At 33.1% G+C, this 27402-nt stretch overlaps 2 long non-coding RNA genes across 2 annotated transcripts; one reads left to right on the forward strand and one right to left on the reverse strand.

The window, feature by feature from the left end:
- Window positions 1–4208: 4208 nt before the first annotated feature.
- On the reverse strand, window positions 4209–6614 carry LOC112716164 (uncharacterized). The gene is made up of 3 exons (XR_003160195.3): window positions 6104–6614; window positions 5771–5937; window positions 4209–4494 (listed from the first exon to the last, which is right to left on the reverse strand). It is a non-coding gene; the product is annotated as an uncharacterized lncRNA (long non-coding RNA).
- Window positions 6615–17045: 10431 nt separating this feature from the next.
- LOC140175884 (uncharacterized) lies at window positions 17046–20162 on the forward strand. The gene is made up of 3 exons (XR_011866832.1): window positions 17046–18815; window positions 18910–19006; window positions 19592–20162. It is a non-coding gene; the product is annotated as an uncharacterized lncRNA (long non-coding RNA).
- Window positions 20163–27402: the final 7240 nt, after the last annotated feature.

Raw genomic sequence — 27402 nt, forward strand, 5'->3', positions numbered from 1 at the left:
AGGGATTCCACAACTTCCCTTGGAGCAAAAATGAGACCAAAAGAGAGAATAATTTTCGACTAAAAAGTTTTTGCTTGGTGACCAAGAATAATTCTGAAGGAATAGATTTTAGAGATATAATCATTCATATGCTTTCTTATATCAGTTTAAATTTTGAGAGAAGTGGTTTCATAACATGGTATCATAGCTCGTCCAATCCAATGTTGTTGGGACAAGTGTTCACGTTCTAAACTATCATTTCTGAGCATGAATGGTGTATTACAACTTTACAAGTCTCAAATCTCTCGGGGATAAAATCTCTAAAAAAAATTTAAGTGTAAGGCATCTCTTATCCTATGAACAAGTTTTTAGGATTAAGTTAGGCATACCCAATTTAAATTCTAATATCATACCACAGCTTCTATGAGTTTAGAGTTCGATTCTTGTTGACTAAAAAAATTCAACATAAGACAAATAAAAAGAAAAATTATAGGCCAATGCAAAAATTTACACAAACTTAAAAAGAAATTCTTGAATGAGAAAATATATTAGAGATATAACAATTCACATATCTCTTTCTATCAGCTTATCAGCTTGGGTCATAGACATCATATTAGGCCTATCAGATTAAGTTTTGTAGAGAGGTGATTTCACGACAAAAATCAACCATTAATCCTCTGTTTTCTATCTTGATATAGAGTTGTGGAGATTGATGATCAACGCGTAAGCATAGAATTCAGCTTGGGTCATAAACATTATATTAGTACTGCTGTGTACGGTAGTCCCAACCCAGTTATCAATGAAATTTTTGCACCTACTGCAAGTCTGCAAGAGAGTTTTATGCTAGGCATACATAAACTTTTGCAGAATTTGTTTTTTTTTTTTAAATTATTTCCTTGCGTGACTGCACATTATATTACTTTTTGTTAATTTGACGTATCAATTTTTATCATAATAAATAAACATAGAAAAAATTATTGAAGTAAATTGCATAATATTTTTAGCTAATATAGTACAAAAGTTGCACTTGCTCAAAATTAAGTTCAGTAAAATTAGCAGAAGAATTAGGATAACTTGTTTATTTACCAACCCAACTACACAAGTATATATATTTAGGTGCACATTATTGCAATTATTTTTTAAGCACATAAACTGAACCTTGTAAATTTATAATTTTGCCGATATAGCTAGTTACTATCATTCGACGACCTTTCCTTTGTCTCTCAGATAGCAGAGGTGAGGACTGGGCGTAAAACTTGCAAAAGAAACTCCGACACTTAAGTCAGTATATATCTAAGAAACTAAAAATAATAGAGTTGATGTATTGGTATAATCCTCTTTTTTCAGTGTTGAGTAGGCTTGTATGTACTTGTATTTAAAGGTGTTTGAGATAACCATTTATTTGTTTAGTTTTCGAGTTTGTATGCAGACTATGAAGAGGTGACCCATATAAAACCCTCCGAGATACAACTACTTTATTCCGAGATATAAGGGGTGAGAATTAATATCTATTTGTATTTTGAATATCCTGATGTTTTTTTTTCGGTGACTTGAATATCTTAATGTTTGAGGACAAGTTGCGAAGTCCATTCAAAAAGAAAAAAATTTGTTTAAGAAAAGAATAGGAACAAACAAAAATGAATCAAAATTTTTTATCACATGATGTTTGAAGCAAGCGGTAAGAGATTAAGAAGTATTTAAACATAATATGTTTGAATTTCTTTTACAGGGATTGAAGATCTAAGTTATGCCTGCATTTTCCAAATCTCTATAAAGAAAAAATTGTCCAAATTATAAATGGGTTATGTGATGCGTGAATATCTTTCCTATCTTTTCCTAGCGAATTTGCATCTAATTTGTTGAATTTAACAAAGAATTAATTATCTTTTAGCCAATATGGATGCTACTTTGAGTCTTTTACAATTTTATTTATTTTAGGTAGCATTCGTCTGGATTTGATAGAGTTTCTGCAGCACAAGAATTAAAGAAGATGGCAGCGAGGAGCGACGCATAAGCGTGACTGACGCGTGCGCGTGATTTGGAGCTTTCCATCGCGACGCGTGCGTGTGACTGACGCGCACGCGTGATTTAAAGAATTTCACAGCGACGCGTGCGCGTGACCGACGCGTGCGCGTGACCGACGCGTCCGTGTGACTTGCGAAAAAGATCATCGACGTGTACGCGTGACATGCGCCACGTGCAGAAAATGCAGAAAATGCTGGGGGTGATTTCTGGGCCCCATTTTAGCACCCAAGTTAGGCGCGGATCCAGTGAAGCCAAGTGGTCCCCATGTTACAAAACGCGGAGTAGTTAGTTAATTCTGATTTAAATTCAAATTTGATTTTAAAATAGGAAAAGATATTATCTTAATTTTAGATATTAGATTTTAAATTAATTAGGATTAATTATAAAAAGGAGAGACTTTTCTTCTATTGAGGAGGTCCCATCGAAGGGGGGTTCCATTAGGAAATTCTATACAAATTTACATCTCTCAATCATGAGCAACTAAACCTCCATTGTTAAGGTTAGGAGCTCTGTCTATTGTATGGATTGATTCATTTGCTCTTTCTAATTTAATTTATGTTTTTATTTATATTTCAATAATTGTTTTCGTTCTTTATTTTATGAATTTGGGTGGAACAGAAGTATGACCCTCTTTCTATTTGAGTTCTTGTAAAACTTCGAAAAGCTCTTTACTTGAACAACAACTTGAAAACATATTATCCTGAATTTTTAATTGTTTGTATTTAACGGGATACGTGACATATAATCCTTTTATTTTTGGATAATTAAGATTTTTGTGGCAGATAAACTGGAATTTGATCATCACCTTCTAATTGGAATTAATTGACCAAGAAATTGGCAGTTAATGAATTTTAAAGGAAACTAGGAAAGTCTAAGGAATTAGGATTTAGTCACATATAGTTTACCATGAATTGAATCTTGCATGATTAAAATAGTTAGTAAGAAAAATCAATCCAAAAAATAGATAACTCTGAAGGCTTAACTGTTTTCCCAATATTTTATTCCCAACTTATTTATTTTTCCTTTTGATATTCTGAGTTCGAACTTAAACCTTTTGAATATCTTAAAACCCTTTTCTGCTTGCCTAACGAAGCCAATCAATCAATCATTGTTGCTTGATCCATCAATCCTCGTGGGATCGACCCTTACTCGCGTAAGGTATTACTTGGTACGACCCGGTGCACTTGCCGGTTAATTTGTGGGTTATAAAATACCACATCATTATGCTACACATCCAAGCATTTTTCCATCCAGGTTTTATCCAAGTAGGTCCAACACTAACAAAAACTACTCTCATTAAAAGAGCGTCATTGCACGCATACGTCATCTTCTTCTTCTTTCAAATTTATGTATACCTCCTCCTCCTCCTTCTTACTCACGCACGTAGATTCTTCTTCTGCTTCTCATCCTCCTCCTCCTCCTCATTCTCTTCTTTTTCTTCTCCTCTTTTGTTATCGTCATCACCAACAACACAAACATTAATTTTTCAATTGAATTGAATGAAATACAATTGCTAAATTAAATTGAATTGAATAGACGCATGTGTTTTGAATCTAAATTGAATTGAATTGATAATCTCTAAATTGTAGGCAGAGGTGTTTCGAATTTGATTTTATATAATGGATTATGTTTTGTTCAGTCAGTACTATACAATTGTTTTACCATGAATACGTGTTCAGTTCATTATGCAAAAAACTGTTTGAATTTGATTTTTTATAATTAATTATGTTTCATTCACTCAATACTATACAATTGTCTCACCATGAGTACGTGTTTGGTTCATTATGTAGAAAGCTATTCGAATTTGATTTTATATAATGGATTATGTTTCGTTCACTCAGTATCATACAATTGTTTCACCATGAGTACTGTGTTCGGTTCAATATGTAGAAAATTGTTTGAATTTGATTTTATATAATGGATTATGTTTCGTTCACTCAGTACTATACAATTGTTTCACCATGAATACGTGTTCGAATCATTATGCAGAAAGCTGTTCGAATTTCAATTTATATAATGGATAATTTTCCATTCATAACAATTGTTATATCATAATAATGTAACACTCTTACTTTTTACACCTCATGATCATACTAAAAGTTCAGGTGTTACTTACCTTTAATCCTTTACTTTCATACTATATTTATTTAATATTGAGCCTTCGTAAATATGAACCCAATTTTTAATTATGAAAGCAAAAAACCTTTACTTTAAAAATCACATAGTCACATATCATATTCAAGTAATAATAAGTACATAAACTTATCCAAAACTTCTTAATATACAAGTCATGCCCCTCTAAATTCTCAAAATAACAAATAACGAGGGATAAAATAAAATCTAAAACTAAATCATAAAACAGAAAAGGAAAACATATATATATATATATATATATATATATATATATATATATATATATATGCAAAGCTCCGTAGTTCAAATCGCGGCTTCGTGCCAAAGCTTCTTGAACCTGTCACTGGAAAAGAAATTCTATAGGGGGGTGAGAACATCATCCTTGAAAGGATTTTCAGTAGATAGTTTAAGAATTGTTATAAGAAGATACTTATAAAGAGAAGAATTGGTTTCAAGGCAGTGATTATCATTCGTCCTACGAATCTTTTAAAAATCAAGGGTTAATCATCCAAAACTTTTCAAAGAAATAATATTTATTTTTCAAAAAATCCAAAACCTTTCCTTTCTTGTAAGAGAATCTTAATCGGTTTCCTAGATTGTATGAATGACCAACCTGTTCCAAGCATAGGTTCATTAAATCTATGCTGAACCAGCTTGATTTTTCATACTTCATGAAACCAATCATAGCTTTCAACCTATCACATAATCAATCAACACAATCATCATCTCATCACCAATAATCCCAAAAGTACCACATCAGAACAAACACAGGCAAAACAGACAAGGAAGGCACAGGTATAGATAGCAATTACAGCAAATAGCTCAGTTAGCAATTAATAACAGTTTAACAATTACGCAAACCAAATTAAGTTCAAACCCAAACAAAGCATACAAATGCAAATGATGCGTGCTTGTCATATGGATAATGAGCTCATCTGTCAGTTATATAGCCAACCCGACAAGTGGTGGCAAGCCACTGCGTCTACCCAGGGAAACCCTTGTCTTAAATAATTCAAATTTATAAGCCATATGAATAATTCAGTCAACGTTCATCAATATCTAAGTCATTCTCAATATCATCATCATTCGTCAATCCATATCTCATTTCCAAATTCATTTCAAGAAATCATATTTCAAAATCATATTTCAAAATCACATTTCAAGAAATCATAATTCGGTAGCATCTTTTCTAAAACTCAGACTCTGCCACTATTTTCGGGTCCCATCCAGACATCCCTCAAACTCCTTTATATCATCTTTAATACCAATCTAATTTCAATATCTCAAACTATGTTCAATTTTTCCAAAAATCATTTTTGATAAACTAACAATCCCAAATCTAATGTATCAAATCTCTTTCAATAACTCAAACTCATTTCCATTATCAAAACATGTACAATTCTCAAGAAAATAAATTTGGCAACCACCAGTTTATCAAAAATCAATCCATAATCCAAATTATTTAACCTTATCAAATAATCAATCAATCAACCACACAAATAATTACAATCGACTAAAACAATTCAAACCTTTCTATAAGACTTACAAAATCACAAAAAATATACATTTTGCATTAATATCGATTTATAACAATTCTCAAAAATTAAAATGAGTTTAAGGAAAACGCCCCTACCTCAATGTTGAAATTTCAGAATTTAAATGCGGCAAATCCACTTATTTCGATTTCACAGCAGCAGCGACAACAGCGTTAGAACCAGCAGTAGGAATTCCAGTCACCCCAGCAACAACGATTCTTTCAGAGCATCAACCGTCACAGTCCACAGTTGCAGCAGCTTAATCCTAAAACATCAACACCTTAAACTTCTCAATCAACGGATAGCATGACAGAAGCAGTAGAGGTTCAGAAACAAAAATGACTTATATTAATTAAGGAAAAAAGGAAAACAAAGCGTAGCAGTAGTAGCACGGTGACTGCAACAACAAGGAAGATGGCCTCCTTCCCCACCTCAGCTCGTGACTCTGGCGGTGGCGAGCTCCACAGACGGCGATGGCGGAGAGAACAGCGGCGACAGAAACCACCCCACAACGCCGTCTCTCTCTCCTCGCGTTGTTCTGTCTCTCTCTCTTCGCATCGGGTCCTGCTTGTGGCTCGATAGCAGCTCGCAGCGCTGGTGCGACGACAACGACTCCACGGAGGTCCGACGGTGATGGTGATGACGAGGGGCAACGAAGCTAGCGGCACACGACGCGACGGCGGTGGCGAGGCTTCTCACTCGTGCGAGCTCACCCTTCTCCGCGACACACTCTCCTCGTTCCTCCATCATCGACGACGACGGCGTCACGACGAACAGCAGTGACTCCAGCCGGCGCACTCTCCCCCCTTCTCCTTTCTTCTGATTCGCACCCTCTCCTCTCTTTTTTTCTTTCTGTTGATTTTTTTGCTGCTGCTATGTGTTGTGTTTGTGTGTTTGATTTTGGAAGAAAGGAAAAGGAGTGTGGCGGCTAAAGGGAATGGGAAAGTTAGGTTTAGGGTTTTAGGAAGTATTTAGCAAATTAGGGTTTCATTTTAGGACAATTAATAATATAATTAGGGTATAAAATAGTATTAAAAACTAAGTTTAATCCAATAAAATTATCTTCAAAGAAAGTACTATTTGTTCATCAATATATAAATTATATTCAAATAACTACTAATTAAATAAAAATTAAAAATAATTAAATTTATTTTTTTCTTTATTTTTTTATTTATAAAATAAAGCTCAACATCTAAATATTCAAAATATAGTACATAAAATCCTCATTATTTTTCAATTACTAGAACTTCAAATTATAATTGAGAAATTACCCGATTTATATGTAAAATATCAGAAAATATAATCTTTACTAAACTTAATAAATCGTAAATAACTTTTTATTTAATTTTTAAAAATTTGGGGTCTTACATCCTACCCCACTTATAAAAAATTTTTGTCCTCAAAAATTGATACAAAATAAAAAAGATTTCATATCACTTCACTCTCAAATGCATTCAAAGAAAAAGCAAAAAATTCTCAGTATATACATACATATATATATATATATATATATATATATATATATATATATAATATATATATATATATATATATATATATATATATATATATATATATATATATATATATATATATAGGCTTGATATACAAGATGATATTTTTCAAACATGTGATGGTAAGGCAAGGCGGCAAAAGGTTATATAACAAGTTAGGGTTAAAACAGTGTGCTTAACGTTCGCACTCTGATCTCACAACAACTTCAGAGATTCAATTATTCAAACTTCAAAATAACTTATTTCCACCATCCTCAATCGTACTTCATCGAACAACTCATTCGAGGGTTTTCAACCTTGTCAAACACTTCGCAAATCTTAATGGTCTCAAATCTAACATCAACAAAACTCTTTCACATGAAATAAGGTTCCACAATTCTCTGCAACGTCGTATACTTACAAATTTCACCTTTTGCGTTCACCAAACTTGTCCTAAAGGACTAATGTATCGTTTACTAAGTCTAATGGTCGCAAAAGATACGAAAACTAATCTCGAGTATACTCAGAAGGATAATAGACCATAGAAAAGAAAGAAACGTGACAAGAACCGTGTTTGCGAGAATTTGAAAGAATTGTTGAAATCACAACTAGACAAGGATGAACAAGCAATAAAGAGTGCTGGAAAGAGAATCAACTGATAACTTATAGGGTAACTCTTGAATCGAAGGAATTCGATAGGATCAATAAGATGAAAAACAATGCAGTATTTTGAAATGAATTCAAGCTGATTCAAGTAAATATGAGATTTACAAAAGAAGAATATCCAAAACCAAAGACAAAATTCACAAAACTCAAGAGTATGATTTAAGGATACTCTCGAATACATTGTTCATAAAGAATGAAAAACTTAAGAAAAAATCATTTCATGTTCTGAAAGAGAAAATGAGTAACAAACATTCTTCAGAAGATTAATAAAAGCGTAAATGTGGCATTATTTCGATATAAATTAAAGTGGAAATAGATTACACAAAGTTTGTAAATGGAAAGATTAATTTGGCTAAGAGTGAAATTGTATTTTCTCTTCTTTTTCAAGCATGCATGAAAACTGTGATTTTGTTGGAAAGAAACTTGAGATAAAGTTTTGCTCATAAAAGAAAAAAAGATGCATTACAATTGAACAAGTTTAAATCACATATAGAAATTTTTAGAGTATAAGGTAAATGGGTGTAGGCTGAATTAAAAGCGATTTTATTAAAACTTCAATAGGCAGTTATATCGCACCAAAACAAGTTCAAATCACATCAAAGAGAGGTACTGCTCAAGTAAAGAAATGCAAAGTCAAGGACAACTTCGCATAATAATAAATCAAAACTTGTTTAAAAAGGTTTAAAACAAAACTCCAATAATATACTTGAAATCACAACCTTATAAGGATGTTCAATAATATTAAGATGCGCTAAGAAGGAAACCAATTCATTTCAAGAAAGAAACTTAAATTAAAGGATTTCAATTAGGATTCATAAAGCATGTCACTCATAAAAACGAAAAGTTTAAGAAGGAACTCAACAACTTAAAAAAAATTGATTCAAAACTTAAATTTCTTCAAAAAAATTCAAAACTTTTTCAAAATGGTTCAAAACAAAATTCTGAAGGTATACTCAGAATAACCACCTCGCAAGAATCATTTAAAAAGATTACGATGCGTTAAAAGGAAATCAGCCTATGGAAGAAAGGATCTTCAAATAAAGGGAATTCAAACAAGAACTCACTAGGCATGGATTATCAAACGAGTTTCCAATTGGTCCAAAGGAATACAAAATGCGCTAAGAAGACAACTCAATCAATAGAAAATTCTCAAGAAAGAACCTTTGACTAAAGAAAGATAAATAAAAGGACAAATGGTGCATTAAATGAAACGAATTCAAGTTGACTCGGATGAGTATGAGATTCACAAGAAATGAAAAACTAAGACTAATGGTGACATTCAAAAAGTAAGAGAGTAATTAAAAATAGAATCAAATATGACATCCACAGAAATGAAAAGCTTAAGAAAGGAATTGGTCTATTCATAAGAAGCAAGACATGAATCCAACATTTTTTTTAAAAGAACAACAATTGCATAAACAATGTAGTATGCTAAACCAAATTCAAATTAAAAATAAATTAGGTGAAGTTTACCAAACAAAAACCAACTAGAAAGAGATAAAAACCTTTCTTTGAAGAATATCTAAATACATAATCAAATAAGGATATTCGTAAAAACTGCAATAAAGTCGTTAGAGAATCAAGCTGTAATCTTAAGAAGGAATTTGAATCTAAGAACTTCGGTAGGAACAATCAAGAAGAAGAACGGTACACTCTTTTGAACCAAATCTAAGCTGGGTCGAAAAGAATACTAAAAATCAATCGTAGCATTCACAAAGAATGGATAAACTCAAAAAGGAATGAATTCACTTTTTCGAAAGAAATAAAAAAGGTATTGCATCAAAAAAACTCAAATTAAAATTAGATATGCAAAATTTATAAAATAGAATTTAATCAAGTTATGAGCAAAAATATTTTCTCAAAAATCTTGAAAAATACTTAGATGCAAAATCACATAAGAATATATATAAAAATTGTGATAAGGTTGGTAGAAAATCAAGTTGTAATTAAATGAGAAAGTCTAGGGTGTAATAATTAATTTTATTTTTTTTATAAGTTAGTAAAAGAGTAGGTGTAGCATTACGAACCTACAGGTTTTAAACCATATAAAAACGTTACCAAATTCATATAAGGAAGTATATGCTAAATTAGAAGGTTTAGATGTTCAAGAAATAGTCATGAACAAGAATTCAGGTGAGAGAAAAATCAAACCAGAATTTATTTGAAGATACAAAATAAGAATTACAAGAGGACACTATATGATAGGATATATTACGACAAAACAGATTCAGACTTCGTCAACGAATTACATCGTTTAAGTAGAGGAACGCAGAACCTAAAGCTGTACTGTCAAGAATCTATAGGATAGCTAGGCGGATGTTCAGAGTAGAATATACATAAGATGCAATGCATAGAGCTAAAATATCAAATCATAACTTAAGGAAGAAATTTAAATCAGAAAATTTTGCTAGGAACAATAAGATGATATATTGATCGAAGCGAGTTCCAATTAAATTAGAGTACAAAGTTTACATAGGAAAACGCCAAATTGAAAACCATGACATCAAGAATCCAAGGGATGATCAGGAATACAATCTGACAGAGAATCAAACCGCATTTCAAAAAAGCAGTGAAATAAGGAATTTCATGACTAAGGAAAAGAAAACAAAGGATGCATCGATACGGGACTAACTTCAAAAGTTAATTTCTAATGCTCCCAAAACCCGTTATTCGCATCCCCTAATAATTCTATTTTATCTATGATAACCTGTTAACTTTTCTGTACGCATAAACCTTTAACATTAAGTTGGCCAGACTTAACATCAGAGTTATGCTACGGTAAGCTAACGACATTATCAATAGATAGTCATGTGCATAAAGCTCTAATTCTTGTTATCCGGACAAGACCTACTACATGACAGACACTCAGAGTATGCAACGAAGTATAGTCATTCCATTCCCAAGGCTCTAATCAGGATGAACTGCTCTGATACCATAATGTAAGACCCTTACTTTTAACACCTCATGATCGTACTAAAAGTTTAGGTGTTACTTACCTTTAATCCTTTATTTGATACTATATTTATTTAATATTGAGTCTTCGTAAATATGAATCCAATTTTTAGTTATTAAAGCAAAAAGCCTTTACTTTAAAAATCACACAGTCACATATCATATTCAAGTAATAATAATTACATAAACTTATCCAAAACTTCTTAATATACAAGTCCTGCCCCTCTAAATTCTCAAAATGACAAATAACAAAGGGTAAAATAAAATCTAAAACTAAATTATAAAACAGAAAAGGAAAACATATATATATATATATATATATATATATATATATATATATATATATATATATATATATATGCAAAGCTCCGTAGTTCGAATCGCAGCTTCGTGCCAAAGCTTCTTGAACCTGTCACTGGAAAAAAAATTCTGTAGGGGGTAAAAACATCATCCTCAAAAGGGTTCTCAGTAGAGGGTTTAAGAATTGTTATAAGAAGATATGTATAAAAAGAAGAATTGGTTTCAAGGCAGTGATTATCATTCGTCCTATGAATATTTTAAAAATCAACGACTAATCATCCAAAACTTTTCAAAGAAACAATATTTATTTTTCACAAATCCAAAACCTTTCCTTTCTTATAAAAGAATCTTAATTGGTTTCCTAAACTGTATGAATGACCAACCTGTTCCAAGCATAGGTTTATTAAGTCTATGCTGAACTAGCTTGATTTTTCGTACTTTACTAATAACTCAATCAGAAACCAATCACAGCTTTCAACGTGTCACATAATCAATCAACACAATCATCATCTTATCACCAAAAATCACGAAAGTACTACATCAGAACAAACACAGGCAAAACAGACAATGAAGGTACATGTATAGATAGCAATTACAGCAAATAGCTCAGTTAGCAGTTAATAACAGTTTAACAATTAGGCAAACTAAATTAAATTAAAACCCAAACAAATCATACAAATGTGAATGATGCATGCCTATTCTATGGCTAATGAGCTCATCTGTCGGTTATACAGCCAACCCGACAAGTCCGGTTTGCTAAACCTTTGGACTGTCCCCCGACGCGCATCTCCCTGAGTCTATGCATAGCTTTTTCTCAGATATATATTAAATCGCTCAATGGGGGTACTATTCTCGGGAATTTATGAGTGCCCGGTCACCCTTACGTCATAGGGTCAACAGAGTATCGAGTCTCAATCTGGAACAAGTGGTGGCAAGGTACTGGATCTACCCAGGAAAACTTGTGTCTAAGATAATTCAAATTTATAAGCATATGAATAATTCAGTCTAACGTTCATCAATATCTAAGTCATTCTCAAAATCATCATCATTCGTCAATCCATATCTCATTTTAAAATTTATTTCAAGAAATCATATTTCAAAATCAATCATCATCATCCTTCTTTCCATTCCGTTCATCAATAGTTCCAATTCAAAACATAATTCATTCTTTTCTAAATGAATCAAACTTAAAATATACTGATTTTCTTAATAACTCAAAATCAATTCATATAACCTTTGAATTCAAATCTTTTTAAATAATCGTCTAAACAAAATCTCTAATTTTTATAAAATTTTGACAGCATCTCATCTAAAACTCGGACTCTGCCACCCTTTTCGGGTCCCATTCAGACATCCCTCAAACTCCTTTATATAATCTCTAATACCAAACCAATTTCAATATCTCAAACCATGTTCAATTTTTCCAAAAATCACTTTTGATAAACTAACAATCCCAAATCCAATGTATCAAATCCCTTTCAATAACTCAAACTCATTTCCATTATCAAAACATTTATAATTATGAAGAAAATAAATTCGACAACCACTAGTTTATCAAAAATCAATCCATAATCCAAATTATTCAACCTTATCAAACAATCAATCAATCAACCACACAAATAATTACAATCGACCAAAACAATACAAACCTTTCCATAAGTCTTATGAAATCACAAAAAATATACATTTTGCATTAATATCGATTTATAACGATTCTCAAAAATTAAAATGAGTTTAAGAAAAGCGCACCTACCTCAATGTTGAAATTTCAGAATTTAAATGCGGCAAATCCACTTATTTCGATTTTACAACAGCAGCGACAACAGCGTTAGAACCAGCAGTAGCAATTCCAGTCACCCCAGCAACAACGATTCTTTCAGAGCATCAACCGTCACAGTCCACAGTTGCAACACCTTAATCCTAAAACATCAACCCCTTAAACTTCTCAATCAACGGATAGCATCATAGTAGCAGTGGAGGTTCAGAAACAAAAATGACTTATAGTAATTAAGGAAAACAAGAAAACGAAGCATAGCAGTAGTAGCACAATGATTGCAACTAGGGATGGCAAGCGGGGAAGCCCGCCCTGCCCCGCCCCGCCCCGCCAGAAGCTCGTCCTTGGCGGGCTGGCCCGCCCCGCCCCGCCTAATGAGGCGGTCCTAGAATCCTAACCCACCCCGCCTAACTGCGGGCTGGCGGGCTGGCGGGCTAAGCCCGCTAAAGCTCCTCTTTTTTTTTTTTTACTATTAACTACTAAGTAATATATATAATTTCACAACCATATTAATAAATTTATAATTTCTAATGGCATAAAAAATTATATTTTTTATATTAACAAACATTAAAGTCTTTGTAATTATAAATATCTAATAAATATAATTATAAACCAAATTTTCATTCAAAATATAAGTATAAATATTCTCTCCAAAGCAAAATAAACATAATCCAAAACATAATTATAAATATTGTCTCTAAAATAACATAAACATAATTCAAAACACTCAATTTTTATCTTCATACTCTTGTAAGTTAGGTTGGGAGAAGTTAGGTTTTGGCAAAAAATTGCAAAAATACCCCCTCACTAAAAAAAACTTAGCCCAGCGGGGAAGCCCGCCCCGCCCTGCCAAAGCCCGCGAAACCTCGCGATTTAAGCGGTGCGGGTTAGACGGGCTTTTGCTATTTGGCGGTCTCGATTTTTCATCCCATCCCGCCTTTTTTGGCGGGTTACGCGGGCCGGCCCAGCGGGTTTAGGCCCGTTTGCCACCCCTAACTGCAACAATAGGAAAAATGGCCTCCTTCCCCACCTCAGCTCGTGACTCCGACGGCGGCGAACTCCACAGACGACGATGGCGTAGAGAGCAGCGGCGATAGAAACCACCCCGCAACGCCTTCTCTCTCTCCTTGCAATGTTCTCTCTCTCTCTCTCTCCGCATCGGGTCCTGCTTGTGGCTCGATAGCAGCTCACAGCGCCGGTGCGACGGCAACAACTCCACGGAGGTTCGACGGCGATGGTGATGACGAGGTGCAACGAAGCTACCGGCACACGATGTGACGGCGGTGGCGACGCTCCTCACTCGCACGGCTCCCCCTTCTCTGTGACACACTCTCCTCATTCCTCCATCATCGGCGACAACGGTGGCGTGACGAGCTGCAGTGACTCCGCCAGCGCGCTCTCCCCCCTTCTCCTCTCTTTTGATTCGCACCCTCTCCTCTCTTTTCTTTCTTTCTGTTAATTTTTTTACTGCTGCTATGTGTTGTGTTTGTGTGTTTGATTTAGGAAGAAAGGAAAAGGGGTGTGGCGGCTGAAGGGAATGGGAAAGTTAGGGTTAGGATTTTAGGAAGTATTTAGCAAATTAAGGTTTCATTTTGAGGATAATTAATAATATAATTAGGGTATAAAATAGTATTAAAAACTAAGTTTAATCCAATAAAATTATCTTCAAAGAAAGTACCATTTGTTCATCAATATATAAATTATCTTCAAATAACTACTAATTAAATTAAAATTAGAAATAATTAAATTCATTTTTTCTTTATTTATAAAATAAAGCTCAACATCTAAATATTCAAATTATAGTACATAAAATTCTCATTATTTTTCAATTACTAAAACTTCAAATTATAATTGAGAAATTACCCGATTTATATGTAAAATATCAGAAAATATAATCTTGATTAAACATAATAAATTGTAAATAATTTATTATTTAATTTTTAAAAATTCAGAGTCTTACAAATAACATGTTTCATTTATATTCTACACAATTTAAAACTCTTCTTCCTCACCATCTACTACTTCTTCACCAGGTAGAGAATGAGGAAAAGACAAAAGAATGCGGCAGCAACAATAACAAAAGAATGACGATAAGGAGAAAATACGTGACGAAAAAGGAACGCGAAAAAGAAGGAAGAGAATGAGGAAGAGGAACGCGAAGAAGAAGGCGAAGAAGAAGAAGACGTTTCATGCGTAAACGAGTGTGAGAAGAAGCGTGAGAAAAGAAGAAAAGCGAAAAAGGCGAGTAACCTAAAATTTCTTGGATGAATTTGGATACCAAAATTGCTTGGATGTGGAAAATATCTTATTATTAAATTAGGATTCAACTACTTGATAGTAATTTTGCACAAAATCTTTGTAAATTAATTTATTTTTTTGTCTAATCAATCTATTTATAACTACTCCAAAAACGAAAACATTATTTCAAATAATTGGCAATTATTTTAATATATATATAAAATAAATATTAAATGATTTTTTTATAAATAATCATTGTTATATTTTTTCTCACTTATCTCGAATAATTAGTTTCAGTTAGTTAGTAAAAAAAATAAAAATAATCGTTTTTAATTTTTAAATTATGAATGTTAATCCAAGAAAAGAAAAATGGTTAGAAGATAATAAAAAATTATTTTAAAAAATTACTATCCTAATTAAACTAAAAAAGTTATTCAGTTAATTAATATCTAGAAACTAAAAAAAAAAAGTATGAAAGGCGAATATTTTTATTAAAGTTTAACTAACATTTTAATTATTAAAAAATGTATAATTTCATATCAATAAATTTTTGGTGACTGATTTCATATCAATAAATGATACCTAATGAATTATTACAAATCACAAAAAAATATACTGCCTCTAGTATTACCGTTAACCAAATCTTACTAGAAGCCTTGTATATATAAGTAAGCAGAAAGCAACAAGGATTAATTCTCAGTTTCATTCTTATTTCTATTAAAGAAAGTTTCCAATATTTCTAGTAAACTCGAAGCATCAAACCAGTTCTTAATTTCATCATCATGACTTCGCCATTTACTTTCTTTTGGGAAGCGTCATCTCCCCCATTGTTACAAGAAGAGGAGGCAGATTTGCAACATTATCTAACCCTCATGAGAGATCAAATAACAGATTACTTCATTCTCAAGGTACAAGTTACGCATCAAACTTGCTGGACTCATCATCAACAACCACAATCACATCCACCAGTTTTAGGAGCCATTTATTCGTTTGAATCCTCAATTCTAATCCAAGCGCAAGAATTCCTTCAAAACGGTTCATCACACATGCAAATGCACTTCCCTGAGGCTATTATACCAATTGCCTTGATTCATAACATGATGCCAGATATTATATCCTACGCGAAAGCCATAATTCAAACTCGTCCTTCCGGATTCCTCTATGAAAGACCTGATTTTCGTTTGTTCAGTTTGTATCTGGACATTATTATCCAGAATCCTATATTGTACGTTGATGACTTGAATATCCAGAATTTGTCATTGGAAGTTGATGACTACGGCAACATGATCACCGACTTAATCATTGAAGAGTCCATGGAAGATCCTAATAATATTAAGATGGTTCCTGCATCGAAGAATGCCATTGAGTCTCTTGAGAGAGTGAAGCTTGAAAATAATTACCATCTAGCAGAGAGGTGCAGTATTTGTCTAACTGAATTTGATTATGATGATGATACAGAACAAGTTTCATCAATGCCTTGTAAGCATGTATATCATCAAGAATGCCTCGTGCAATGGCTCAAGACTAGTCATTTATGTCCTTTATGTCGGTATCCGATGCCAACTAATTAGATTGTCAAAAATGTAAATAAAAAAAATTGAAATTAGTTATTTGATTTTGTGTAATTTGATTGTAGTTCATCATGTGAACAGCATTATGCATTTAATCATGAAAAAAAAAATTAGTTAGCTGATTCTGTGTAGTTTGGTTGTAATTCATCATTTGTGAATAATATGATGCATTTTTTGTGGAGTTCTCTTCCCCAATTTTTTTTCTTTTTTATATTATTTTCTGTTTTAGTTTTCTAAGGAGCTTTATCTAAAAATAAAAAACCTTTGTTTTGTTTGTTAAAGAAAGGATTCAGAATTAGAATAAGAATTTTCGACGTTGACTATAATGTGGAAAAATTCAGTTAAAATAATTTAAAAATTATAAAAGCGACAAGGGAGATAGGGGATGGAGAGGTGTGGCACAAGGTGCTTTGCGGGCAGATGCTTCGTGTTTTGGCCTTCTGGTTCTGGGTGAGTGGCCTTCTGGGATGTGTGTGTGTGTGTGTGTTTTTTTTTTTTTTTTTATGTGAATGAGGGAGAGGATTCTTGGTACGTCATTAGAGGAGAATAAGTATTCTATTTCTTGATTTTAATTTTGGTGTCTATTCTGTTTCTTGATTTGAAATGGGTAAGAGAGCACTCACAAGTCACAGCCTTCGTTAAATTTGGATGCGTGTCTTCACGATCATTTGTTAAGTTGCCACTTGCCACTAGATATTGGCGGAATGTAAAGGTTTGACTCAAATAACATGCATATATGTACGATAAGAAATTAAGAATCAGAGAAAGTGCACTTAGCTTGTTGAATGGTCACTTCATCCTTCTGTGAGGGGAATTGAATGCCGCCTTGTGCACGAAGCAACTGATTGGTCAGCAATAGACTCGAGCTCCGATCGGCAACAACCTTGCCTTGCTGCCGCCGGTGGCGGATACCTTGGGAAACTCCGAGTCTCTGATCAGTGATCACCAACAACCTTTCTTCGAATGGTGCCGCCAAAACTGCACTTCTCGCTCAAACACCGCGTTCACCACCGCCGCCACGAACCTTCTCAACCATTCCACTTCCGCCGCCCACTCCTCCTAGTCTCTCTCTCCTCGCCGACCAATGCACCACAATACACCACCTCAAACAAATCCACAATGCATCCGCCAAGACCCCTTCGCCGCCAGCCGCCTCCTCTCCTCCCGCCCTCTCCCCCTTCGCCGACCTCACCCTCGCTTCTAGAATCTTTTCCTCCCATACCCACCCAACACCTTCATGTGGAACACCCTCATCCGCGCCCACGCCTCTAGCCCCAATCCCCATTACTCTCTCTGCCTTTACGTCTCCACGAGGAAGCTATGCGCTATTCCCGGGAAACACACCTTCCCCTTTCTCCTTAAGGCCTGCTCTAACATTCCCTCCCTGCCAGACTGTACCAAGGTTCACACACACGTGCTGAAATTCGGGCTGAGCTTTGATTCCCACGTGGCCAGTGGTTTGGTGAGGGGTTACTCTGTTTCCGGAGATTTTGCCCGTGCGCGCCTTATGTTCGATGAAATGCCGGACAGGAGTTTGAGCCTTTGGACGACGATGGTTTGTGGGTATGCTCAGAATCAATGTTATGATGAGGCTTTGGGGCTTTTTGATGAGATGATTGAGGATGGATTGGAGCCCAATGCTGCGACGCTGGCTTCAGTGTCATCGGCTTGCGCTCGGGCGGGGTATCTTGAGCTTGGGCAGAGGATTCATGAGTTCTGATGTGAAGCAACCGTGTTAAACACTGAAGTAGCTGGCTCACATAATCACCCAGAGCTACTCTTCTAATGTGAACTGATGCAGGCTGCGGCTCTCTATTTATTGGCTTACAAGCAAAACATTAACTAAAGGAGGTTGCAGTTGTGGCCTAACATATTCAATGGTTGGCACGCCACTGACAGATGACAATGGAAAAAATGGACCGTAAAGCTACGCAGATGAGCATGTAAGGAACCGGACAGAGACAGGGGATGCAAACCATGTGATTTGTGGTAGTTATGGCTATAGCCTATAGGTGCTAACTTTTCATAACAATTTAAGGGGAAAAAAAGGAAAGAAATCGCGCTGATTCTTGTAGGAAGGAGGAAATTATAATATTCAAGATTACGCATCTGTTAACCTGCAAAGTTGCAGGAAGTGATTCCTAACCGTGTAAGTTGTAACCATCTGCAATGATTTTTTAAGTGCCTGAGTATGTTAGTGTTTTCCTTTTATACTAGTTCTATTAACTTCCTTTATGTGATAGTTCTACAGACCATTCAGCAGCCCAAAAGTAAAAATAGTCTTCCGACATTGACAAAGACAGATAGAAAAAGCAAAGATTCAGTTTGGAAGGGTGAGAGGTAATTATAACTCTTTGTTACTTCTATGAAATTCTCAAGGGAGTCATATGACAATGCAAACACAATATGACTGGAAATTAAAACATTTTCAGCTCCTTATGTCAAGTTCACCTAAATTAGATTATTTTTTTTAATCCCACACATTTCATACTGTTTGTAATGGTAAAATTGTTAATTAAATTACTAGTTATTTGTTTTCAAAAATTAATGGTGCTGAAATGATAAAATTACTAATTCCAGCCAATCTGCTATTAGTTGCAGGTTCTCAACAATCTTCCTTGATCAGATAGATACCCAGAAAAATAAAAAACAAAAGATAAAAATAGCAAAGAAGCAAAGTAGAAAGATGATAAAAGCGATAACCGCTACATAATAACTTCTATAAGAAGTTCTGTTCTAACACTGATGTTGCATATTAATTTGACGCAAGAAAGATGCTAGAACATGAACCGTCTCTATAGTATTCAGAGAGATATAATGTCATTGAGTACTAAGATATTGTATATAAACCGTTTTTTATATTGTATATTTCCCTCTCAAAATTATTACTAATGGATACTAAGATACATTATCGCTCGCTTTCAGACATGACTGGCGTGTTTAAATGTTAATCTTTCTGGAACTGTAGAAGCTGCGGATGTGAGACACTGAATCAACTTGGGGGTCTGACTCATCATCAGCAGAAGGTTCATTTGCAAGGAAAGCATGAGGAGCTATTGGTTCATTTGCGAAAAATGCAGGAGATGGGGTTGGGGCTATTACTCTGTTTGCATGCAAATCATGAGATGGGACTATAGGCTCACTTGCCAGCACAATCTTTTGCGGGGGAAGGAGATTGAGTTGGGGTTATTGCCTAAATTTCAGGCAAATCATGAGATGGTGTTATAGGTTCAGAACTTGCAGGAAAAGCTTGAGATGGAGTTGGGGCTATTGGTTTGTTTATCTGGAATGCATGAGATGGAGATATTGGCTCACTTGCTAATTCAATGGCTGAAACACCACTCAGGTTGTTTGTACATCAAACTGCTCTCAATCTTTTTTTTTTTTTCTTTAGACGATTTCTCATTTGTTTTGTTTTATATTGAGTTTAATTTTGATAATTTGAGTGTGTAAAATATTTTATCTATATTTTAATGAATCACATTTATTTTTTTAATGATTATTTCACATAGTTAATATAAAAAGTTATTATTTTTACTAATATGACATTACATGATTAGATATATGTGTAAAATTACTTTATATGAACATTACATCAAAATTAAATTTGTATATATTGTGGAACAAAAATATTATTTATAGACTAAAAATTAATTATTAAATTAACTATTATGTATTTGTATATAAATATATATGTAGTTTCAATCACTTTTAACATGTATTTTGTTTGCTAATATGAATAATTTTATTGGTAATTAATTTTTCAAAATAATTCCTATCAAATTTCAAATCATACACTTTATTATCTAATAAATTTTTATTATTCTAAAGTTTGTCAGACAGATTGATCCATCCTTAAGTTACTTTTAATAAAATTTTTAATATATATATATATATATATATATATATATATATATATATATATTAAATAAATAAATCTCTAGCAAATTTTATTTTAAGAAAATTAAATCTTAAAAAACATTATTATGAGACAGGTTAGTTTTATTTCAAATAATAGTAAGACTAATATATCCGACGAAAATAATTCAAAAAATTTTATAATAATAAAAATTTGGTAATAAAAGTTAAAATATTCAATCTGAAATTTTTTAAAAATAATTTAGGTATTCACTCTAAATTATATCAAGATATTTCGTTTATTCTTAAACAAGTGTTCTTTTTAAATGTTCAATTAGATATTTAGATTAAATAAATTATTAAATGTATTATAAAAGTTAAAGATAGAGTCTTATCAGATACAAATACAAAATTAATTATAATTTAGTGATTAAAAATTGTGTGAAAGATTCATCATCTAAAAACAGATGTTAGATCTCCGACAAAGAGGAGGCAAAAAATTTGATGCATACAAAATTAGTGTTTAGGGTAAAATTTTTAAATTGGTTTGTGACTCAGTTCTAAAATTTTTTATTTATACTTTTTAAAAAGTTTAAAAAACTTTTATTTTTTTAAAATTTGATTGTGAAAATTGGTATTTAAAGTATGCTACAGTGACATAAACCGATATGATAATTTTGAGTAATGCTACATGTATATTAAAATCAGTTACCAAAATCAGTCACTAATATAAAATACATGTTGGAATATAAATACACATTTAAAATAAATTAAATCACACATATATTTATACACAAATATATTGGTGGCTGATTTTAGTGGCAAATTTTAGTGTATAAATATCATTTTTTGAGAATTTTATATTGGATTCTCATTAACTTGTTTGGGAATAGATCTTTTTAATTTTTCGTTTTCACTTAAGAGAGTAAAATATAATCTCTCATTATTAATTTTATAAGTGAGACTAAAAAAATATAAAAAAAATATTAAAGGGTTAAAAATTACATTTTAATCTTTCAATTAAAAAAATTGAAAAAATCTATCTCTCATATTTATTAAATATGATTAAAAACAAAATTAATGTTAAATTGATTTGTCAAATGGATAATTATTTATAAAACTAAAATTCAAAAAATGGAAACTCAATTAAAAATAGTAATTGAAATATAAATACCTGGCAATGAGGGATTAGTGGTCAGTAGTTTTTCTCTCATTAATTAATATTGCGGATCGGAGTCGCTGGCCAATGAATTGCTACATGCACAAGACGAGATTCGAACCCTCTAACACTTACTTAAGCGGATTAATGAACCTACCACTAGATCAATCCAATTTGATTATATTCTATCACTAACTATTATTAAAAAAAATAAATATAGCAAAATTTCAATGTGACACTACAAGAGGAGATAACTGACCACATAATTATTTTCTTTAACTTTTTACTTTAAAATTATAGAATATCTCTAACTTAAATATGAAATTTTTTCTAATTTATTACTTTAGAATTTTAGTATATCTGCAACTAAATATATTTTAACATAAATTGCAATTAGATCATTAATGATTCACGAGAAATTAATTATTACATTTGATATTAAATATTCTTAAATACTTACAAAATACACCAAAATTTTAAAGTGATAAAAAAATTTTCAACAAATATATATATCAATTTAGATATGTTCATAAGTGACTTTTCTTCATTTTTAACTAATAAAATGTTACAACTGATAATAATAGAACATGAATTAAAAATTGAATGCATAAAGGTAAGTTTAGACTATGAGAACAGAAACTGAAATACAATAGAATTGAACTGAAGTTTATTCATTGAGATAGAAGAATATTGTGTACATTGAAGCAAGGATACTGCTCTATATATAGAGTTCACAAGAGCTAGACATAGCAATACTACAACAATAATAACAAAGTCTTGTCTTACTAAGTGGGGTCGGCTACATGAATCAAACTATGTCATTGTGCTTTGTCATGTATCATGTCTACAGAGAGACCGTTTATATGTAAATCTCGTTTGACCACCTCATGGATGATCTTCTTAGGTCTTCCTCTACCTTTCGCCCCTTGTCCATCTTCCATCTCATCCACCCTCCTGACTGGATATTCTATTGGTCTTCTTCTCACATGTCCAAACCACCTGAGACGTGATTCAACCATCTTTTTCACAATGGGTGCTGCTCCAACTTTCTCCCTTATATCTTCGTTCCTTATTTTATCCAATCGCGTATGACCACTCATCCATCTCAACATCTTCATCTCTTCCACACTCAGCTTGTGTACGTGCTCCCCTTTAGTCGCCCAACACTCCGTACTATAAAGTATAGCCGGTCTTATAGCGGTGCGATAGAATTTACCTTTAAGTTTTAAAGGCATTTTTTGTCGCATATAAAACCAGATGCACTCTGTCATTTTGACCAACTTACTTGGATCCTATGATTTACATCCTGTTCAATCTCTCTATTATCCTGTATGATGCACCCAAGATACTTAAAACTTTTAACATTTCGTAAGATGTTTTCTCCAATCTTCACCTCTATATTAAGGTTTTCTCTTCTCAGACTAAACTTACATTCCATATATTCCATCTTGCTACGGCTTATGCGCAAACCATACACTTCTAGAGCTTCTCTCCATAACTCAAACCTCTTATTTAGGTCTTCCTTGACTCTTCCATAATGACGATATCATCGGCAAAAAGCATGCACCATGGCACAGGCTCTTGGATGTGCTCTGTGAGTACTTCCAAGACTAATGTGAAAAGATATGGACTTAAGGATGATCCCTGGTATAATCCTATACCAATAGAAAATTTCTCTGTCACACCACCTTGAGTCTTCACACTAGTTGTGGCCCCATCATACATGTGTTTAATTGCACGAATATATGCGATCCTTACTCTCCTCTTTTCTAAAACCTTCCATAAGACCTCCCTTGGTACCCTATCATACGCTTTTTCCAAATCAATAAATACCATATATAGATCCCTTTTATTACTACGATACCTTTCAATCATCCTTCTTAATAGGTATATCGCTTCGGTGGTAGATCTGCCTGGCATAAATCCAAATTGGTTCTCTGTTACTTGTATTTCTTTTCTCAACCTTCGTTCTATCACCATTTCCCATAACTTCATGGTATGACTCATGAGCTTGGTTCCTCTACAGTTTCCGCAACTTTGTATATCCCCTTATTCTTGTAGATACATACCAAGGTGCTCTTTTTCTACTCATCAGGCATCTTTTTTGACCTTAAAATCTCATTAAAAAGCTTAGTTGGACATAGCAATAGAAAAACAGAAAATGCCAGAACACCAAAATAAACTAACAGAATTAAAAAGTTAATTTAGGTTTATAACTACCATTTTGTACTTACTCACTCATAGATCTCTCAAATTTAGCAGTGGGTTGAAAAATCACTCGATGTTTGTCTCTAAACTTGTGAAATAGAGGAGCTGAAAGTGGTTTAGTGAAGATATCCCCAATCTGAGCTATGGAGAGTATATGAAGAACATAAAGCTCTTTTTGATTCACCATTTTTCTAAGGCAATGAAGGTCAATTTTATATGTTTGCACCTTGTATGAAACACTGAGTTGGCAGCCAATGAACAACCATTTTGATTATCACAATATATAATAAGTGCTATTGATTGTTGGACTCTAAGTTCCTTTAGAAGTTGTTGAATGGACACCAATTCTGACTGAGCTGCTGCCATGCTCATGTATTCTGCCTCTGTGCTATTGTGGCTAATCTTGGCTTATTTATTGCTTTGTCATGATACAAGATTGCTTCCTAAGTATACACAGTAACCAGTGACCGATTTTCTCCAAGTCCCCTACTCAATCCGAATTTGCAAACGCAAGCAATCAAGTTAGTACATTTTTGAAATGTAATACCTATTGGCACCATACCTGCCTCATATTGTAGTATCCTTTTCATCGCTTTTCAATGTTTAATTGTTGGTGAATGCATAAATTGAAAGACCTTGTTAACAGAAAAGGCAAAGTCAAGTCTAGAGATAGTCAAGTACTGAAGGGATTCCACAACTTCCCTTGGAGCAAAAATGAGACCAAAAGAGAGAATAATTTTCGACTAAAAAGTTTTTGCTTGGTGACCAAGAATAATTCTGAAGGAATAGATTTTAGAGATATAATCATTCATATGCTTTCTTATATCAGTTTAAATTTGAGAGAAGTGGTTTCATAACATGGTATCATAGCTCGTCCAATCCAATGTTGTTGGGACAAGTGTTCACGTTCTAAACTATCATTTCTGAGCATGAATGGTGTATTACAACTTTACAAGTCTCAAATCTCTCGGGGATAAAATCTCTAAAAAAAATTTAAGTGTAAGGCATCTCTTATCCTATGAACAAGTTTTTAGGATTAAGTTAGGCATACCCAATTTAAATTCTAATATCATACCACAGCTTCTATGAGTTTAGAGTTCGATTCTTGTTGACTAAAAAAATTCAACATAAGACAAATAAAAAGAAAAATTATAGGCCAATGCAAAAATTTACACAAACTTAAAAAGAAATTCTTGAATGAGAAAATATATTAGAGATATAACAATTCACATATCTCTTTCTATCAGCTTATCAGCTTGGGTCATAGACATCATATTAGGCCTATCAGATTAAGTTTTGTAGAGAGGTGATTTCACGACAAAAATCAACCATTAATCCTCTGTTTTCTATCTTGATATAGAGTTGTGGAGATTGATGATCAACGCGTAAGCATAGAATTCAGCTTGGGTCATAAACATTATATTAGTACTGCTGTGTACGGTAGTCCCAACCCAGTTATCAATGAAATTTTTGCACCTACTGCAAGTCTGCAAGAGAGTTTTATGCTAGGCATACATAAACTTTTGCAGAATTTGTTTTTTTTTTTTAAATTATTTCCTTGCGTGACTGCACATTATATTACTTTTTGTTAATTTGACGTATCAATTTTTATCATAATAAATAAACATAGAAAAAATTATTGAAGTAAATTGCATAATATTTTTAGCTAATATAGTACAAAAGTTGCACTTGCTCAAAATTAAGTTCAGTAAAATTAGCAGAAGAATTAGGATAACTTGTTTATTTACCAACCCAACTACACAAGTATATATATTTAGGTGCACATTATTGCAATTATTTTTTAAGCACATAAACTGAACCTTGTAAATTTATAATTTTGCCGATATAGCTAGTTACTATCATTCGACGACCTTCCTTTGTCTCTCAGATAGCAGAGGTGAGGACTGGGCGTAAAACTTGCAAAAGAAACTCCGACACTTAAGTCAGTATATATCTAAGAAACTAAAAATAATAGAGTTGATGTATTGGTATAATCCTCTTTTTTCAGTGTTGAGTAGGCTTGTATGTACTTGTATTTAAAGGTGTTTGAGATAACCATTTATTTGTTTAGTTTTCGAGTTTGTATGCAGACTATGAAGAGGTGACCCATATAAACCCTCCGAGATACAACTACTTTATTCCGAGATATAAGGGGTGAGAATTAATATCTATTTGTATTTTGAATATCCTGATGTTTTTTTTTCGGTGACTTGAATATCTTAATGTTTGAGGACAAGTTGCGAAGTCCATTCAAAAAGAAAAAAATTTGTTTAAGAAAAGAATAGGAACAAACAAAAATGAATCAAAATTTTTATCACATGATGTTTGAAGCAAGCGGTAAGAGATTAAGAAGTATTTAAACATAATATGTTTGAATTTCTTTTACAGGGATTGAAGATCTAAGTTATGCCTGCATTTTCCAAATCTCTATAAAGAAAAAAATTGTCCAAATTATAAATGGGTTATGTGATGCGTGAATATCTTTCCTATCTTTTCCTAGCGAATTTGCATCTAATTTGTTGAATTTAACAAAGAATTAATTATCTTTTAGCCAATATGGATGCTACTTTGAGTCTTTTACAATTTTATTTATTTTAGGTAGCATTCGTCTGGATTTGATAGAGTTTCTGCAGCACAAGAATTAAAGAAGATGGCAGCGAGGAGCGACGCATAAGCGTGACTGACGCGTGCGCGTGATTTGGAGTTTCCATCGCGACGCGTGCGTGTGACTGACGCGCACGCGTGATTTAAAGAATTTCACAGCGACGCGTGCGCGTGACCGACGCGTGCGCGTGACGACGCGTCCGTGTGACTTGCGAAAAAGATCATCGACGTGTACGCGTGACATGCGCCACGTGCAGAAAATGCAGAAATGCTGGGGTGATTTCTGGGCCCATTTTAGCACCCAAGTTAGGCGCGGATCCAGTGAAGCCAAGTGGTCCCCATGTTACAAAACGCGGAGTAGTTAGTTAATTCTGATTTAAATTCAAATTTGATTTAAAATAGGAAAAGATATTATCTTAATTTTAGATATTAGATTTTAAATTAATTAGGATTAATTATAAAAAGGAGAGACTTTTCTTCTATTGAGGAGGTCCCATCGAAGGGGGGTTCCATTAGGAAATTCTATACAAATTTACATCTCTCAATCATGAGCAACTAAACCTCCATTGTTAAGGTTAGGAGCTCTGTCTATTGTATGGATTGATTCATTTGCTCTTTCTAATTTAATTTATGTTTTTATTTATATTTCAATAATTGTTTTCGTTCTTTATTTTATGAATTTGGGTGGAACAGAAGTATGACCCTCTTTCTATTTGAGTTCTTGTAAAACTTCGAAAAGCTCTTTACTTGAACAACAACTTGAAAACATATTATCCTGAATTTTTAATTGTTTGTATTTAACGGGATACGTGACATATAATCCTTTTATTTTTGGATAATTAAGATTTTTGTGGCAGATAAACTGGAATTTGATCATCACCTTCTAATTGAATTAATTGACCAAGAA

The sequence above is a fragment of the Arachis hypogaea genome, chromosome 10 (assembly GCF_003086295.3).
Source record: "Arachis hypogaea cultivar Tifrunner chromosome 10, arahy.Tifrunner.gnm2.J5K5, whole genome shotgun sequence".
NCBI classification, from domain to species: domain Eukaryota; kingdom Viridiplantae; phylum Streptophyta; class Magnoliopsida; order Fabales; family Fabaceae; genus Arachis; species Arachis hypogaea.